This window comes from Lissotriton helveticus, chromosome 12, assembly GCF_964261635.1.
Source record: "Lissotriton helveticus chromosome 12, aLisHel1.1, whole genome shotgun sequence".
NCBI lineage: Eukaryota > Metazoa > Chordata > Amphibia > Caudata > Salamandridae > Lissotriton > Lissotriton helveticus.
The window spans coordinates 126,882,220-126,902,943 of record NC_136073.1 but is presented as its reverse complement, the minus strand read 5'-3'; positions in this window follow the sequence as shown (position 1 = coordinate 126,902,943).

The following is a 20,724-nucleotide window of genomic DNA, read 5'->3' as shown; positions in this document are numbered from 1 at the left end:
TGGGGCATACATGCGCTCTATAAATGTTTACTAACATATCATAACCCTGCATGAATAAAACTAAGCAACATAGTTAAATGACACGTGCCTAACTCTGCAAGCCCCCATGCCATGACTCACCTTAGAACCCAACCAAACCCTACACCTGACCCTCACCCATCAACAGGACGCTACTCACTAACACAACCTCACCAGAAGCAAGTCCTGACCAACACACCCATGTAGGTGCATTGATATGGGTAGTGACCGACAGCACCCGCTGAAGATTACTACCCCTTAAAACCTGGCCGAAACACATGCAGAGCTACATAGCCACACTCAGCAGCAAACATCTGCATTTAGAACTTCTATAATCTCCTCTTCCTCCCCATAAATCATGAATCTACTCTTTATCACAGTGACGTACACTTCCTAAGACAAACAAGTTCTACATAGTGAATTTCTAAAATTGCTTAATCACACCACACAGATTATGGTCAAGGTTATAGTCGTCCACAAAGGCATCATAGCAATGAAAAGCGTCTCAGACTGAGCACCTATACCCACACTGCATGAAGGAATACAAGACCTTCCTTCCAGTCATACTGACTGATAAACCACTATATTGCAGCCCTGCATTCTAAGGTGGACTCATTGACTCAGTAGCACATATTCTAAATTGCTCGCTCATCTTATTACTAGATTTCAATGTCTGATGTTACCCCCACCCCTAAACACCAAGACATAATCTCACATTTAGAACAAGCAGAGAAATTATCAATATCCTCAGCAGCTCTCCATGCCACTGGAGTCAAGCCAGCCTCGCTGATGAAGGGCGATACCCCGAAACCGGTCCCAGGATGCTTGTTTCCAGTCCAGGGAGGACCTGGCATGGCAGTTCGGGCCGGACTGTACACGGGGAGCAGGGTGAAGACTGATTTGCAGATGGCTAGATTAAGGCCCAGATCTCTGTACTGGGGAGAGTGTTTGACATTGTTCAACATTCTGTCCATCAATTGTTCTTTTTGCGACAAACACTGCAGGGCATACATTGAATGCGTTCCTTGTTCCAACAAACTGGGAGCAAAACTATACTCTTTGTCAAGTAGCACCAAGAGGCCAAGATGTTGGCAAATGTGTGATATCACACTGTAACACCACACACACACACACACACACTCAGCACACACATAACACAAAGTAACAAAACGTGCCATAACATCACATCATAACAGATAGGTTGGTACACTATAATATTTAAGTTGTTTTAGTTCATAAATCTGTTAAAAGTGTATTTGAATACACAATATATAATGGTTTGCTTCCAAACCGGTGGCTCAATCAGTGCCCCTGAGCCCTGATCCCTAAGCTTCTTTCTGTCTTAAATATTCAGATGGGACCAGTTAGAACCATCTGCTCTGTACCTGTGAAGAGCCTGGAGGGAGCGGAGCAGAATGTGGAAGAGAAGAGATTAATTAAGAGGAACAGATGCAATATAAAGAGAGAGGGAGACACTCAGGGGACTTGTGATGGCACACAGAGGGGCGCCCTCCAAATGGTCTCACTTCACCAATCTTAAGGGTGAAGAGCATTGTATGAGTGTTTGTGTTCAGTCAGCTATTAGACACTTAAGTGTTTGAGGCCAGTCCCATGCACTAACCCAACACACCAGTGAAATATGTGAAAAGCTGCAGAGAAGTAAAAATACGAGGAGCAGTCTAAGAAATCCGCAGAAATTAAAAAAACGAAAAAAGTAAAATAAACACAGCTCATGAACTACAATGATCTATAATGTTTAGTCTGCAACTTACTGGAAATGTATATGGTATCTGCCCTCACATACGCGCATCGCACAGTGTGTGCTTTACCGCAGAAATATTAATGCTCAGTCACATCTCTGATCAATGGTCATAGGACTGTCGGAATTTAAGGGAATAAAAAGATGAAAGCAGTCGCTTGTCTTTTAGGAATATAGTTGAGCGGCGCAGGGAACACGCTGGGCCCAGTGACCTCGTGTCAAAAGGTCTGTCTTCTGCAGGCCATGTTGACTTTCAGCAGCATATTTTCATTTGTACATTTCATGATTAGTTTGAATTAACTTCAGTTGAATGAAAACGTCATAATTTACGTCATAATTTGTTTTCCATTCCACAACTGGAAAGAATGAGTGAGTGGCAATCTAGTAATACCACAGCACCATCTACTGTCCTTCAACTGAAGTGTCCGACACAGAGTTAAGGTATGTGCCTGCCCGAGGCCACCCTGTGGCCATCAGGAGGGCGGGCCCTTAGTCACGGAGGGCTGCCCCCGTCCAGTAATATGGTCAGCCACTCCCCCCCAGGGCAGGCGTTGCCCGGTGGGATGTGGGCGGGTCAGGTGACGTGCGTCCAGGGCGGCAGGCAGGGAGAGGGGGGTATATCTCTCCCCCTCGCCATTGCTCAGGCCTCTTTGCCGCTCCGGACGTCACGCGCTCTACGTCGGGGACACTCTTTTGCAGTAACGGGTCTCCTTTGTTGTGCCACGTCGCGCCGTTGGTCTAGCTGTGTCGGTGATTGTACGGTGAGTCCAGGTGTCTGGGGCGCTCCCAGTGTATTGGTGGCTCACGGGTTAAGGTGGTGGCACAGCGAGGTGTAGGTTTTGAGGCTTGGGTATTTGCCCCCGCTGGACACGCCTCGTGTTCTGAGTTTGGCGTCCGTGTTTTTTATGAGTCCCAGGGCATGGCTGTGGGGGCATAGTATATGTTCCAGCGCGGCCTGCCCCGAGCATAGAGATGCGCGGCCTTGGTCTGGCCTGGGCGAAGTGATGCGCAATTGGCAGGGAGCGGTTTGAAATTACGGAACTCCCCCAAAGCTCCCGCCACAGTTGGGGAGTTGGTGGGCTAGTGGTAGAGGCGTCCGTTATAAATGTATCTCACGAGGGTTTTGATTGCGAAGGAGATAGACTGTCGGTCGATCTCTAATCTGGCGAGCCGGTTCGAGCCTCGGCAATGTGTCTCAACATCGTGTGATTCTGGCCAAGTGAAATAACCCCCGTGCCTATCTGAACTTGTGATTTCATGCCTCCGGGTCTAGTTGGTGCTATGATACTCCGGCAGATAGTTTTGCATGGCAAAAGCGGGTGAATGAGGGGCGCGTTGGCCTTTACAAGCGGTCCGCTGGAGCTCCAGGCAGTGTTCAATGCGCTATCACCAATGAGCTATAGCTCAGTGGCAATGTCGTCTGCCTCTGGTGGCGCAGGTTTCTCCAAGGCAAGGGTTCGAAGGGTGCGGGCAAAGTTAGGTGGGGATAAAACAAACAAACTTTCGATTGTGTTTTGCCCATGTTCTGTCCCGGGGTGCAGCTGGGGGTGAAGGGCTGCTCCCGCTCTGTAAGCGGGGATTACGAACTGTTTCACGTGAAGTCTTGGTTTGCGGTTTTAGGAACCCCCTTTTGAAAGATAAAGTCAATTAATTCCCCTTCAAGCATGGTCGGTTAGAGAGGGATCCAGCTCCCCCCGCATCCCTCTGCATTTCGTGTTTTAGGAAAGTTCAACTTTTGTGCTGGCAACATCCGGCTGGCATCTTAAAGCTTGTGCAGCTCGGGTTAGCGCAGTGGAAGAGCGTGCAGTTTGCAAGCACTTACAGCCTGATTCATGTAGGTAAATTGCACTCGCAAAGGGCCAGATTCTGAGATTCTGGCCCTTTGCGAGTGCGATTTTTGCATTTGGTATTCACAATCCCAAATGCAAAAATCGCTATGTAAGAATTCGCATATTTGCGTGGAATGGCATTTAAGGAATCTCTAATAGAGATTCCTCAAATGCTATTCATGACACAAAACAAAATAGCGATTTTGGACTTTTGGGGCCGCTATTTACCGAGAGGTCAGACCTGTCGGTAAATAGCAAAAACTCAGAAAAATGCTTTTAAAAGCATTTTTCTAAGTTGCATGTTGCACACACACATGTCCTTTGGACATGTGTGCGCGCAACACCTGTTCAAACGTGCATTTTAGGGGTGCTACAGGGCGTCCTTTGGACACCCCTGGCACCCTTAAAATCGCTATCTCATTTGCGAGTAGCAAATTGCTACTCGCAAATGAGGGATACTCCCCATTCATTCCTATGGGCCTCTTGGCCCATAGGAATGAATGGGGAGTATTTGCGAGTAGCAAATTGCTACTCGCAAATAAAGAACATGTAGGAATCGCTATTTAAGTAGCAATTCCTACATGAATGCCGTTTTGCGTGTCCTCAATAGCGAATCGCTATGATTCGCTATTAGGGCCACGCAAAACGGCCTGTACATGAATCAGGCTGTTAGTCTAGGGTTCGAACCCCCCCTTGGGGCGCGCGGGCTTTCACTAGCATTAGAAGGTTCGCGTTTGCATCAAAAAAGGGCGCATGTATGCCATTCTATTTTCATCTTCATTGAATTAACGGGTGTCATAATAGATTTTCACGACCCATCAGAAATGTAGGTTTAACATTAAATTCCGTCGGTATCGATGCATTGTAATACTTACCTGGAATACATGTCGGTGCCCCCCCCCCCTGCGCCGCACGTAGACAGGGTCCCCCCACCGAGAGTTGGTGGCATAGGGCTTATCAGTTCCCTTACATGATTGAGAAAGGGTCATACTTGCCTTTGAGGTTGATGACATTCGATTGTACTGCATTCTTGTTTTGCTCGGTGCTTTCGATGAGGCTGCGGAGACGCTAGTGGACCGGTTCTGACCACTGGGCGGCCGTGCTGGATGGACCCCCCCCCCTTTATTGTGGCCTGTGCGCCGTGCTTATGCCTAAAGCAGATTTCGGTGATCGCGAGATTGGTTTACATGTGGTCTGGTCAATGATCATTTTTGGCAGGATATGGCCTCCGCTTCGTTCGGGGGGGGGGGGGCATTAACGGTCAGGGCATTTTGTTATTGGCGTCGGTGTGTGGCCAATTACGTAGGCAGTGTGCGGGTCTCTATCTGGCGCACGAGGGTAATGGCGGCCTGGGTGGTATTTACAAGGTCGGCATGTTTCGTAATGGCTGGCGCACGTGGGTATTGGCAGCCGGGAGCGGCCAGCTGCTTGGGCAGCATGTTTCGCAATTTATGGCGCACGTGGTCAATGGCGGCAGGGTGCGGCCATTTTTTGGGCAGCGGGTTCTCTTGGTCCGGCGCATGTGGGTGTTGGCGTACGAACGCGCCTTCCCATTTTGACGTCCTTGTGTCGGCTACGTGGCAGCCTCGCGGAGCCGCCTTTTTCCGCTATTCTTATGATATATGCGGGCTGCTTAATGGGGGGCCGCCCTCATGGACGGTATAGTCTGAACTGGTGTGCTCGGACCTGCCTTGTGGCCGCGCAGCACAGACTTCACCGGGGGAGGGGTCAGACCGTTCGCCATCCAGACGCAGTCAGGCCTGTGGGTGCTGTGGCCTCTGGCTTTGAGCTGCTTTCTCCGGCCACACCTTTCCGTATGATTTTCCATTTTCAATGCTTGCTGCTCAAAGCGTTTTTCTGCCCTTACCTGGTGTGGATGTGGCGTAGTGGCACGCGCGCCGATTCACATGCTGGATAATTCTGTCAGGGCTGTGTGGGGTTGAGGGTCAGTACTCGCGAGCCTGGGCAAAAACCGCATTTAGTGGTTCATTTCCGAGGGCTCTCCCATCTGGGCAACATTGCGGGCACCGTGGGTTTCACACCTCCTCTGTGGGGACCTCATCTCCGAATTCTAGGCGTACCTTCCTAGTACGGCATAGGTGATGCCCCCCGTGACTGGTCTCCAGACCTGGGGCTCTATGAAATTTGGATTTATTTTGATCCGGAACGTACCAATTTGGCTAAAGCAGCGTTGGCACCTTAGGCCGCGTCAATTGGGCCTGAGAAAATGTTTTGGCGTTCTCCATTTGGCATGGCGTTTCGCCTAATTTTGCAGCTCCTGGGCATTGTCATCGAATTCCAAAGTACACTATGCATTCATATATCGGTTTATGATTTAATGTAATGACACTCCTATATCGGTTTATGATTTAATGTAATGAATTAATGTTAATCAACAGGAAGTCCTTAGTACCGTTCCGTGAGCACTTGGGTGGTTTAATATGCTCTGCGCTAATGTGTCGAGACCGAGTGCAGAATTCTTGGAAGTGGTAATACCGATTTGATGAAAACTTTTCCTGGTTATAGTTCCCATGTACCTGTGTTTTGAAAATGACAAGCAATTTTAAAGAAAGGCACAATACGATTTTGAGTGAGGGACGACAGAGCGCTACTGATGCTGATTGGGAGGGTCAGCTGTGACAGTACTAACCTTAATACCTGTCACTCCTTAGTACTCTCACCCCATAACGGTTGTGCCTCCCTTTCAGGTCTCCAGGAACAGGCGTGGGTGCACGAGCCTTAAAACGTTATCGATTTATCAGAACGGTTACACTGTATGGGATGGAGGGTGCGAGTGGTTCATTATAGACTTATACATTGAAAGCGATCCTTTTCTTTGATCCCTGCTTCTAGTTCGAATAATTTAATACTTTCAGTCTCTATGACCTATCGTGTACCCTGAATATTTTGCATACCCTCCAGCTTTACAGAGTACGAGTTGATCCCATTATTACGAGCCCTCGTGTTAAGGAGCGCACTAGCACGGCTCACTTGCATACCATTGATATAGTCTTCCAATGTTGTACCGCATATAGGTTTGTCGATGGCATCATATTTTCGGCAAGTATTGCGCATCTGTAGCATAGTGTCAATTTAGAAATGAGTATTATAATCTGGGTTGGTATCCTCATCTTTTATATGTACACCGGTAATTCCTATTTTAAAGTGTGTTTGAGGTCGCTGAGGTATGATAGGCCCAGCGCTCCTGTATGGAAAAATACTTTTGGTGACCATCAGTAAACGTGGCGGATTACAGCCCCAGCAAGAGAATTACACCTGAGTTCTCTTGACGGCTGTGAATCACTTCGTGAGCAATTTTGTATTGTCAGTCTTTTAGGGATCTACTTCGTCAGGTATTTTATTAGCAGTCCAGGCTCAGGTTGCAACAGTTCCTCCACTTGTATGTGAAATAAGTTTAACATTGCAGGCTGTAGACCCTACATGCGACTGGGTGGCAGCACGTGCTCCTAAACAGATTGCACATTCTTCCTATAGGTTAGTTAACAATAGTGCAGGTCCCGGGCTTGTTCATATAACAAGATTTTAACTGCACCTCTTGGTTAAGGCACCTGGAGATTGATATGCGCTTGGGGTTATTTTGGATCCTATTAGCAAAGGCAAGACCTATAATTTGCTTAATTATCCTAATTTTCGCACAGCCTAGATGAAGCCATACAGTTAATCCTTCGCCATTGACATCACGGTCAAGCTAATAACCAATATAACCGAGTTACTACAGAATAGCTACCTTAGCTAACTGGGCTAGGCGGCACCAGGGAGTATCGCAGTAGAGGCGGGGTACAGTTTAGCGCGCATGCCCCCGTTTACTTGTTTAGAAGGAGTCTTATGCATATGAATTGCTAATTTTCCCAAAGGCATTTCCTGTTAGGCTCCACTTGTGCATCCTAGGCGTCGGCCACTTTACTCTCCTCACTTCACCAGCCTTTAAGCAGCGCTTCGGCTTTCTTCTGAGTCTCCGCCTTTGAGCATTAAACATTTGATAGGTATCGAACCCATCTTTGGATGAGCCCAGTGAGAACAGCCTTTTGGCTGGTTTACACGTGTTGTTGGCCGGGATTGTGGGCCACCTCTCCCAGAGGTTATGGGGCCACGGGTGGTCCCAACCCTACCTGGTGGTAGACAGGCCTACCCAGGAGCGTATGGTTACGCAGGCGTTAGTGTCACTGGTGCTGGTCTGGTAACCAATCGTTGCTTTGTAGCACTTAGCGGTTTCAAGAGGTTAGCAATAAGTGTATGTCACTTCGAGTTATTACACTGGTAGAAGATCACTTGACAAGTTGTCAGACTCTCTCACAACAAGATCTCACTGGGAAGACACTTCCACACCCGAGGCAAGTAGAATTCTAGAAATGTAAGTAAAGGGGAAGACCTTGTTAAGGGGAGATCTTGTTGGTTAGTTTGTAGGCCTACGCCTTCATTTTACTTATGCAGCAGGCGCTGTAGGCTCGCAAGCCCTTGCCACATTATACTGAAAAAGTGGGCACATAGAAAACTCTCTGTATTATATTGTGCAAGAAGTGAAGTGGCAGCTGTTATGGAAACTCAGAATGTCTATCGGGTATTCCAACCCCCCCCCCTTTTGTTCGTTTTCACGATTTTGGGTGGTGGCTGTGTACGATGGGCTTCATCAGGATTGGGGACACAGCTTCTGTTCAGGGCTAGTGGGGTTGTGCTCTCTTGGTTTACATTGGAACAGCTTCGTGATGGACCTGTGTATCCTTTAGTTTCCTCGTGCACCTCCCAAGGTGAGAAGTTGACCTGAGGTTTTATATCGCCAATATTGGGAGCTCCATGTTCCAACTTATTGTCCCATATGCACGAGGGGTTAGGCAACTTTTATAGATAAGCTATTCTTGAAGTAACATGGTCTAAGCGGCCCTTGGTTACTAGGGGGCATGTGTTATTATTATTATTATTATAATTGCATTTGTTGAGCGCACAGCTACCCGAAGGTTTCCCGGCGCTATAGCAAACGGAAGATGGGAAGAAAAACATGGGCAAGGCAGTTACATGTTAAAAAGCCAGGTCTTAATACCTTTGCGGAATGCCATATAACAGACTTCCGAGCGCAGGGATTGGGGCATAGAGTTCCATAAAGAGGGGGCCAGAAAGGCGAACGAACGTCCGCCCATCTTGGCTCGCTTCACACGCGGAATTTGAAACTTATTTTGGGTGGACGATCGTAAAGTGCGAGATGGGACATAGTGCTGGACCAAGGAAGATAGATATTTCGGGGCTTTATCCATTTTAATACGGTGCATGATACAAAGAGCTTTGAATTTTATACGGCTCTCTATTCGTAGCCAATGCAGTTTGTGCAGATGGGTAGTGGCCGATGATCTAGCAGGTAGGTTACATATCAAGCGCACAGCCATATTCTGAACAACCTGAAGTTTCTTTAGTACCTCCTTACAGGCGCCCAGAAGTAGTACATTCCCGTAGTCCATCCGAGAGATAACAAGGGCTTGGACCACAGTTCTCAGGGTATCCACTGGGCGCATCCATGTGATTTTTCTAAGCCACCTGATGATGGTAGTACAGGTGGCAGAGACCTTTACCACATGTTGCTTCAATGACAACTGGTTGTCAAGCAGAACCCCGAGATTACGGGCAGAGTCTGAGGGGGTAGGTTACCAGCTGTTTACCTTTGCAATCCTTTGTATAAAATGGAAGTGCACCACGCAAGTTTCTAAATTAAGCTTCGCGCACTGTAATAGCCATCAGTACTTTGCTTGTATGAGTAGCTCTAGCGTACACTAAGCACAGTAGTCGTTGAAGTTTGAGTACTGCACCTCTGCAGAAGTTGTACATTTCTGGGTGCAGTCAGCTGATGCCTTGCGTAAAGATGAGTGTTGGGTCTCTGTGGCATGCGCTGGTTCTCCTATGGTATAGATTAGGGAGCGATAGCAGCAGGGGGGGCCCTCCTCATCTTGTAGTGTAGTTCCTATCATCCCAATAGGCTCTGCGCATTGGAATAATACCTACAGCAGTAAAGGCCTAGGCCAGACGTTAACTAGGTCTACTACTGTCGATACTAGACTTAAAGTTTTGGGTTTGCCAGCTTAGCTCAGAGTTCACTAGAAACATTCTCGAATGTTCAGGAAAGAAGTAACTTCCCTGATTAGACAAGAAGGGATTTAGTTTCTGACAACCATAGAACATGACAACTTTGCTCTCCCCTAATCAAGAGTAAATCTCGAGAGTCGTGTGAACAAAAGGCAATTATTTTACTCAGTCAGTACGTGCATTCTTAGTCTCATCAGATTGTAGAGAAAAGGAAGAGACGGGCGTATTCAATAAAAAGGTGGTATTTATTGATCAGTCTCTTTTCTCATACATGAGAAATGGATCGATATTATTGCAATACTTATAGTTAAGTAAAGTGCATACATTAGAAGCAGAAGTATAAAATAATACTGTAAAAACATTTATATGGTTTCTAAGCCATATGAAGGTTTAAAATGAATAAAATATATTACATACACATTTACATTTGACTAGACGTACTCAACTGGTGTTTCTAGAAACGCCTACCCCGTGTACCTGACCTAAGTCTAATACGTGGGCGGGAATAGAAAGTTACAGTTTAAGTTAAGTTTGTTTTTGCCAAGTGAATAACTAAAGAATTCTCTGTGAGGGGTTATTCAGTTCTGTACCTGGAAGTTAGGATGAATGAGGAATGGTATCTCTCTCTCTGGTCTCGATATTCCAGGCTGCCTGCGAGGGCTGCCCAGAAACGCCGGGGCTGGATTCTCGGCAGGAGAAAGCAGCGCGTCTCTCAGCGCGTCAGGAAGGCGGGGCTGCTGCCAGCGGGGTCTGCTCTGCTCTGGGCTTCGGCAAGTATGGCTGCTCCGTCTCGTCACCACGCGTGTGTTTGCATAGGGCAAGATCGGTAATATTTATACCTTTAAGGTGCCGAGATTGACGTAAGGATGGACATAGATACGTCAATAAAGATGTCATACGACTTGCTCGTTAGCACATTCTTTTACTAAAGTTCTCTGTGAAATCAAAACAATGGCCGCACGGTTTTTCCAGGTTGTCATAGGTTTGATTTGTTATGAGAACTCCGTATGCCTTATCAGGGGCTGGAGGAATATCGCTTGTCTAATTAGATCGCAAGCGTTATGACCTAATCAGATAACACGTTCCTGTGCCGTAGTGTGACTGCGTCAGATAACGGTATCTGCATCATGGGGGTTTTTCTTCCTCATGGGCTGACTGCTAGTTAACTTGTTGGTTTGTCTAACTAGAATAGGGCAGGAATAGGGGGATTGATTCAGAACCTATAGGAATACATGACACCCACTCCACGCTAACTATGGTCATATTTACTAATCTAGGCATAGTATAACATAGTACAACATACTATAGAGTAGTGTGTATACCTTACCACCCTAAAATACATAAATGCATTTTGAAATTTTCAAATATACGGAAAAATTGCAGTCATATAAATTGTATGCACTCAAGCTGTATAATAATGCCAAAGTAATCACGCATTTGTATACATTATTGCTTATTTGGTATATGAGAAATTACACATGAAATGGCTTCTTAAATACAGAAAAAAGTTTCGAGACCATTTCATCACAGAATAAAATATATGTGAACATACCTGCGGGCAGCTAATGTCTATAAGCTATCTAAAATTTAGAAACCTTAGTTCTTTAAGAATAGTTCTTACTTTAAGCAGAAGATAGTGTCCCGAAAATATGCAAAAATATTTGGGGCCGCTGAAAAATTGCTGTCCGTGAACTGGAGGGAAAATCTGTTCATGTGACTTTATTTTTAAAGTTGAAGGCCGAATTCAGGGAACGCCGTGTGCGAGCTTGCTCAAAAGTCTCTATTTCTGTTCGGGTGAGAACATCATATCATTCAGGCTTTCGAAAAAGCTGTCAACAGCTTCCTGGGAAAGTTCCACTAACTCGGAAATAGGTGTAATCATGCATTCTTGTGCATGATTGTCTCCATTGACATTCTGATTCGCATTGCTGACAGAAGGTCGTACCTGTTCGATGCTGCTTTCATCTTGAACTTCACTACCCATCAATCGTAGTGGTGAAGCTTCCACGAATGCCGTCATCAGGATTGGTAGCCTTTGAGGGCAGCACAAAGCATGAACCTTGATCGGGCTCAACAATGTTTCTGCATCCATTGGCGCATCCGATTGTAGCGTCAGACAGGTGTCTAACACGCATTCTTCTCCGCATAGCAGACACCTTAGTACAGGTAAAACACATCTTTGCCACATTGGTCGAAATAATAGAAACCAAGTCATGTTCAGGTCTCTAAGCCGGGAGAGTCCCAGGATCTTTGATATCCGGTCCCGGTATCCAATGGCTAGGATTGTTTCTTCCCTTGTCGCTAGAGTTTTGTCTGTGACATGGGTTGCCATAACGAAAAATAAGGACTAAGAATAGGATTCCTGCAATTAGTCCCAAGATCAGGGAAAGTCCGCCAAAAATCGAATGTACGAAATCTGGAAAAATACCCAGTATGGCTTTGAATGGTGTTAATGCCATCGAAAATACTGTCTTAAATACCCCTGAGATCCCATTGGTATCAGAAATATTTAAGATTTCGTTCAGGATTTCCGCAAAATGTACGGGGGAATTAGTTGATAATAATGTATGTATCTCTGCAGTCGTCCTTGCGACTTGTAGATCATACGTTTCTTTTGATGACGTGAGCTTGGTAGACGTCTGAAGAAGCACTGTTTTCATTCTGCTTAAAGTATCTATTCGAATAGAAGTAATTTTCAAATCGGGCCATGCCCTTGCCTCCCTGTCTGGAAAGGAGCTGGGGAACAATGAGTGTCCACAGCACTTGACCTTTGCAGTCGTAGTTACTAGATAAGGAGTACCGGGCGTAAGACTACAACATCTGCGGTCTACAATAAGAATGTAACTCCCATTATAGAGTCTTTGAAAGAATGGTTCTATTTCTGTTGCAGGTGCGCCTTGCTGGTGACATGAAAGGTTGTATGAATTCCCTTCACAGGCTCCATGCAAACTAATTCCGTTACACAGAAGTGTGCCACTTAGTGACATCGCACAATTGTTGCCACTAAGAAACACTTTCTGGCCTTTATTACTGACACATGCATGTGAATAGGGCAGGTTCCATGTTGTTTTAAGGTACCCCTTTCCCAATTTCTCGTACATGCCAGCCTGTATATATTTTTGGCAGTATTGAAACCTGAAGGTTGAGATTGGAAAATTTATTATCCCATGTATTATCCATTCACTGACAGGTCGTTCTGACATTGTCACTGGTAATCTTTCTAGTTTTTCAATGCTCAAGATTGTATAATCAGCACCCTTTTGTGCCATACTGATTTGTCTATCAGTAAGGTTAAAGATTTGGAATAGTGACGTTGTGTTGATTAAACGCCAAGGCACATAGCCTGAACGCAGATTTTGTAACGTCCAGCCAAGCTGTACAATAGAACGCAATTGAGACTGACCGTGTTGTAATAACAGTAAGTCTTGCGATAATATGTCGATTGCTGAAGACACAATGCTGTTCAAAGAAAAAATTCTGGAGGACAGAGTCATTAACCCATTGTCCACTACAGAAAGTGATTTTTCCAAATTAATACGGTCAATTTCCCGTATTTTCTCTGCTGTTTCAATTTGAGTAACCTTCCAGGCCTCATTGTATGCTGCATATACAGAGGCTGCTATGAAACGTTTATGACGCTGTTTGCGTGGTCCCATTATGAAATCACGCAAGTCAGCACCATCAGTAAGTAAAGTTAGGTGTTGCTTAATTTCTGGCAGTGTGGAAGTTTGTAGCCATTGAAGGCATAATTTGCCCACACTGTAGGTTGTTATTATCCCTGGGTGATGTCTTTGGGGATATCTAGGGTCTGGCCTGGTCATTATGAACCCCTGTGTTTTGTTCAGGAATCTGTCTTGACAGTTATTAGTATCTGTGGGCCAGATCAACCACTGTTTCCAATCAGGATGTGTTCTGTTTTGGTTTAATATAAGGTTTACGTCTATCTCTGTATCATCTGTAGAAGTGTTGCTAAACATTGTTGGTTTTGGAATAGACGGTTTATTTAAATCTTTGATTTTGGCTAGGCCAAGACAGGTGGTTTGTTGAACAGTGTCATTTAAAAATATCATTTGTTCTGGGATCATGCAGGCTCTAAACAAAGCTTCTATACCCTGTACTTGCCATTCTTTTGTACCCCAAACACTTTTCAATTCAACATTTTTGTCCCAATAATCAAATCCAAAAGTATTCATTTGTTCAAAAAATGAGTCTGAATAAATCAATTTTGTGTTGGTTATCATGGTCTTGGTCCCTGTTTTGTTTGACAATTTAAAATAAAATGTTTCAGCATTACTTGTGTTAAAACCAGGAAAAGTATGAATATTTGTCATAAACGGTTCTTGAGCTCCCTTTTGGAGGTGTTGCAGAATGTTCCCATTGATTATAATTTAAAACATTTCTAGGTTGTGCAGATTTATGTAGAAAATGGTTACCATAGTGGTTATAGCAATACATACTATCATAATTGGTAGAACCCTGCAAATAATCATGTTTGGTAAATTTAGCAGACATTACTAAGTCAGACATCATATTATTAATGCTTTCGAAGTCCCAATCATCAGCGAATGAGTTTGGTTTTACAAAGTCACTCAAGGAGATCTTAATTTGGTGTGGATATTTCAGGATCTCGACCGGACCATAAATTTCATAGTCAGTGTTGTCCCATGCTACCCCACCAGGTATAGGATTGGCTGTGAAGTTGGCTCAAGAAAGTTCTCTTTTCTCGATGTGTGAAGATGTTTGTGGCTTGAGGATCAAGTTGATTTTCTGACTTGCTGTGTCCAATTTAGCATATTTTCCCTCAATGAAGCGTCCCAAAGTAAGTACCATGATGAGCCAAAGTATGAGGATAAATGCACCAAAACCCACCCAAAATTCAATCCATGGAGAAATCAGATATGTTTCTTTCAGTTGTTTCAAAAGTTCTTTAGCTTTATCTTTAAAGGTTTTTGATGATGGTTGTGTTTTTGATTCAGTGAAGCCTTCAGAGGAATCGTCGAAGTTTATGAAGTAGCCTGATGCAGTTCTATCAATTGTTCCAATTGGTTCAGGATTTCTGTTTCTTGCATTTTCACTTGGTACTTCATTGTAGATTGGTGTGTCTCTGCTAAATGTTTTTATTTGGGTTTTCAGAGGTCTGAGTTCTATTGCATTGTTGCATAGTCCTTGTTGTTCTTCTGTAGGCGTTTCGAATGTGATGAGCCTCTTCGTTAGGACCTCTGTACTGGTAGCAAACCTTGGTGTTCTGCTACTTATTGGGAGTCCACTTGGCCTACTGTTTGTTATCGGCCACATGTTGTGGTTTTACCAGGTCGATGGATACAACTCGGTTCTCCTTTTTACCAGCAAGTGGCGGTACTACAACTGATCTTGTCCCGTTGACAGACAAGACAGGAACTGCTTTTCTGTAAGAAGGCCCAAATTCCTTCTTTACCGCGATCTTTTCTCTGACTAGATCCCCGACTTTTGGAATCCAGACAGGTCTTGCTGGGACAGGTGGTGGTTCTTCAGTGGTTGTTGGCTGTTGTTTCAACTTTATGTTGCTCAGGTCTTTTCTTGTTTTGTTTAAGTCCTGCAAAATAGCCAAACGGTCTTTGATATCAAAGCTTTTTTCTTTCACCACTGAAGTCTGACTGTCAAGGTCAGAGATAATCATCCTAGTTCTGAATAATAATTCGTACGGACTGAATCCCTTCAGAGAATTTTTTGGCAAGTTATTTAGACTACGTTGGACACTTATTAGATGTTTGACCCACCCAGCTCCCGAACCTAATACCTTTGCCGTTATAGATTGCTTTATGTCACGTTTTTTTCTTTCAACAATTCCGTTCCCCTCAGGGTGAAATGGACAAGAGTACCGCAAATTCACGCCCATTCCGACCATGGCCTCCTTATAAGCTCTAGAGCTAAAAGCAGGACCATTGTCCGAATGCAGCATGCCAATTGCGTATGTGCCGATAAAGACTCGCAAATCTTTTATAACAGTTCTGGCGTCAGCCGTTCGCTGGGGCCACATCCATATGAACCTCGTGCATGAATCCACTGCGACCAAGATATATTTATAGTTACCATCCCTTTGTAAGGGACCGCAGTGGTCTAGATAAACACAGGCTAATGGTTTATCCGAGATTAGAAGGGGCGTCTGAGCTGGACGTCTCACCGTTGATACTTTCATTCTTTGACATATTTCACATTCTAGAACATAGTTCCTTGTTTGTCTTCTCATTTGTGGCCACCAGTATCTCTGTTTTAATAATGATACTGTGGCTGAGACGCCAGCATGTATAGAAGCAAGCCCTTCGTGTGCCGCTATTATTAGTCCTAACCTATGTTCCATGTTTGGAATTGCCCTATCCCCCACTCCAGGGATTCGAGCAAAAGGAACATTGTTTGCATCAGTTATGTATGAGTATTTTACTGGAAAGCCTTTAGGGAGTGGTTCTATCGAATCCTTTTCTGAAGCGCTGACAGCTTGTAATATTTCGCTGTCTGTTTTTGTTTTTGACCGGGTGACGGCAGCTACGGAAGCCGTTTGCACAGCTGCCTTCGCGGCTTCGTCAGCCAATGAATTCCCTGCAACGTGAACGCCATCACGTTGATGACTCAGTGTGTGTATCACGTGAGTCTTTGGTAGTTCTTTTTGCAGAAGAACTACTTGTTCCCAGAGCAGTTTCTGCTTTATTGGTGCATCTGTGGTATCTTTGTAACCGTTTTGAATCCATGTCTGTAAATCCTTGTTATATGATTTGATGCAGTAATATGAATCTGACACTATAAGTGTCGGGAATTCGCGATCCGCATTATCTAGCGCCATTTTCAAAGCTACTATCTCAGTTTGTTGCTCCGAATTAGTTTCTACTGAGTGTGTTTTTGTTAATAGAGGTCTTAGTTTACCTCCGCGCCACACTTCTTTTGTAATCCCACATGTGGGGTTGTATGCTTGTTCTCCCCAAACGGGGGGTTGAGCATGTCCGTCTGTATAGATTACACAGGCGTAATGTCGTAAAGGCAGAATGTCGATTGGCAGAGGATATGTTTTTTCATATTCTAGATTTTTTAACTCTTCTAGTTCTAGAAAATTGTCAGCCAGGCTATATTTGATAATTCATATCCTACGAACAGGACTGTCAGATGGGCAATTCTGGATTTTTTAAAGTTGAATCTGTAACCCTCTGCAGCGAACCCAAGTATTATGGTGTTCACTCTTTTCAAGTGAGTCTCCAAGTCATCATCTGTTAAGTAAATGTCATCGACATAAGATAATGCTTCATCATCATATATTTGTAGTAATTCTGTTACTCTCGCTGAGAATACCTCCGGGCTGTTCTTGTACCCCTGGGCTAACCGACAGAATTGTTTTTGAGTGCCATTTATTGAGAACGCAGTTAAATATCTGCTCTCTGGTGCTATGTTTTGACAAAAGAATCCATTAGAGATGTCTAATGTTGTTTTGTATTTTTTGCGCACTATGTTATTCATTAGTGCAGCACTGTGTGAGTTTTGCACTGCAAAAGTTTTGCAACATGTGTTAAGGTGTCGGTAATCCAAAACTAGACGATATGAATTGTCTGGTTTGGAGACCGGAAACAAAGGGTTGTTCATTTGTGAGGTGCAAGTTTCAATCACCCCCTGGTATTCTAGCTGATCTAGTATTTCATTTACCTGTTTTTTAGCTTCTTGCTTAATTGGGTACTGCCTTTGTGCAGTAGGTTGTGATTTTAACTGGATTTTGTGAGGAGGAGAGTCCTCATCCCATCCCACGTGATTTTTATATAAGGCAGGAGCTAGAGCCACTGCCCACTTTCTAGCAAGTGTGTATTTTTTATGAATTGGGATATGATTTGAGAAGGCAGGCATAATTATTTCTTCGCCATGAGGGCACTCCCTGACAAACTCTGGTGGCCAGTCTTTTTCAGCTAGAAGGATATCATAGCCCTTGGAGAGATTATCCCAAAATAGTCCCCTTATTTTTCTAGTCTTATCCCCCTCTATACGTAATGTTATTTTGTATATTTTGTGGGGTTTGCTAACCCTGGTGTCTGCAGTTTCCACTTGAAGATATTCATTCGTGTCCACTGTCTCCAGATGATTCATGAGGACTTTGCGAGCTATGCTCACTTCTGCTGCGCTGTCTAGCATTGTCTGAGCCCATTCCCCGTTTTTCAGTTGTGTCCTCAGTATTCTCGGCATTGTTAACTACCTTGATACTGGCTACCTTCTTTTTTGGAAATTGTAATTTCTTTTTTAGCTGAGCAGGTTCCTTGTCTTTGGACTTGGCGTGCTCTTCTCTTTGTTCTGATCGTCCTCTTCTTTCCGATTTCTGCGAGGAAGTCTGAAAAGATTGAGAGGGACGTGTATCAATGTCTTGATATCTATCAGGCTTTTTTATATTATCCCTATTTCTAAGGTTATATCTATTCCCAGAGGGGTCACTTTGTGGTGACCTGTGTCTCTGGTTCGGAGATTTTTCTCTTCGCCTAGGAGACCTTCCTCTGGACTGGAATTTCTTTTCTTTAGGATTGGATTGTTTGTTTCCATCCCATTTCTTTTTTGGTGATGTAGATTTATTATTATAAAATATTTTTTCAGGACTTTCAATTAGTTGCGGTTTTACTGGTATCCCACCTAAACTATCTCTACCTAGTTCCTCATAGGATTTTTCTATGATTCTGGCTATTTCAGCTGGTTGGTCTGCTATATCTGTCTCTTTTAACCTCTGGTGGATCGCCACGTTTGCTGCTTCTCCTTTTATGTTGGCTAATAGTATAGCCGAGACCTGCTTGAAGTCTTTTAGTAATTTCATACCAAGAGTTAAAGCGGGTTCTGGACCGTATTCATCTTGAATTTGTTTTAGCACATCTGGTATTACCGAAATGGATGGAACACCGTGCGTTTTTGTGTAGATGGAAGCAAAGACTGTACCCCAAGTGTCACAGTCCTCAATGTGTGGTGCGATTCCCATTGGGAGACAGATAGTCAGAATCCTGTGTTTTTCTAATGCGGTGGTGTCAGGAAACACCGCCTCTATTTGGGTGATTTTCTGTGCCAACCAGAATGGTATTTGTTCCCGTTTAGCCGGTACTTTACCTAGGCAGGATTGGATGTTCTGTGGTGTAATTTTATTTATGTTCCCCTGGTGAGGGGTCAGCTGTGGAAGTTTAATCGCTGGCTGAATTGTTGAAGTCCGCATTACATACTGGACTAATTGTCTATGTATTTTTATTAATTGTTTTAGTTGTACTAAAAGATCTGCTGCAGGCATTCTTTCGAAGTCTGGATGTGGTGTGTATCCGGCTAGTACCGGCCACGTTGCTCCTGGTCTACCTAAAGGACCGAGCCTGGTGATGTGATTGTTATGTTTTAGGGCGCCATCAAATAAGAGCAAATGCTCTTGGAATTTGAGTGGTACTTCCACCTCCTCGAAAGGAGTGTACATTTCAGGAGGTTCCTCTATTTTGTAATAGTGGAAGTACTTTGTTACAGCATTTGCTGCTGGAAAATGTATCCATGAATAGTATACCTCTGTCTGCCGATATTCGTGTGCCTCAATTACGAATATGACTGTGCCACCTCTAGGTGTCAGTCCATTTTCTATAAGTTTTAAAGTTATAGATCTCCTTTTGATGACCGGGATGAGTATTATCTCCGGGTCTGCATTTTGTAGTGCAGTATCAGCTTCTGCTATGTCAGCTGCTAATCTAACTGCCTCTCTTTCTTCATCACTGTCTCCCATTTTACTGACAGGATGGTTATTTCTTTTGTTTGCAGATCAGGTTTCTTGTGGAAACAAAGATTAGATGCACAATATTTTGGAACAGTGTATCCTTCAACATTGACTATACCAAGAACCATACATAGGAGTTCCCCCCTGCGAGGTTTTGGAGGATATAACCTTTCACCCACTCCAGACGTCTTTGGAGTATAATGGGAAAAGGGGTCTGAGTGAGAAAGCACGACTGAGTTACTCTAAATGTCTTACGTTAGTTTTATCGCCCTTCCAAACGCGTTGGGCGCCATGTAGTGTAGTTCCTATCATCCCAATAGGCTCTGCGCATTGGAATAATACCTACAGCAGTAAAGGCCTAGGCCAGACGTTAACTAGGTCTACTACTGTCGATACTAGACTTAAAGTTTTGGGTTTGCCAGCTTAGCTCAGAGTTCACTAGACACTTTCTCGAATGTTCAGGAAAGAAGTAACTTCCCTGATTAGACAAGAAGGGATTTAGTTTCTGACAACCATAGAACATGACAACTTTGCTCTCCCCTAATCAAGAGTAAATCTCGAGAGTCGTGTGAACAAAAGGCAATTATTTTACTCAGTCAGTACGTGCATTCTTAGTCTCATCAGATTGTAGAGAAAAGGAAGAGACGGGCGTATTCAATAAAAAGGTGGTATTTATTGATCAGTCTCTTTTCTCATACATGAGAAATGGATCGATATTATTGCAATACTTATAGTTAAGTAAAGTGCATACATTAGAAGCAGAAGTATAAAATAATACTGTAAAAACATTTATATGGTTTCTAAGCCATATGAAGGTTTAAAATGAATAAAATATATTACATACACATTTACATTTGACTAGACGTACTCAACTGGTGTTTCTAGATACGCCTACCCCGTGTACCTGACCTAAGTCTAATACGTGGGCGGGAATAGAAAGTTACAGTTTAAGTTAAGTTTGTTTTTGCCAAGTGAATAACTAAAGAATTCTCTGTGAGGGGTTATTCAGTTCTGTACCTGGAAGTTAGGATGAATGAGGAATGGTATCTCTCTCTCTGGTCTCGATATTCCAGGCTGCCTGCGAGGGCTGCCCAGAAACGCCGGGGCTGGATTCTCGGCAGGAGAAAGCAGCGCGTCTCTCAGCGCGTCAGGAAGGCGGGGCTGCTGCCAGCGGGGTCTACTCTGCTCTGGGCTTCGGCAAGTATGGCTGCTCCGTCTCGTCACCACGCGTGTGTTTGCATAGGGAAAGATCGGTAATATTTATACCTTTAAGGTGCCGAGATTGACGTAAGGATGGACATAGATAC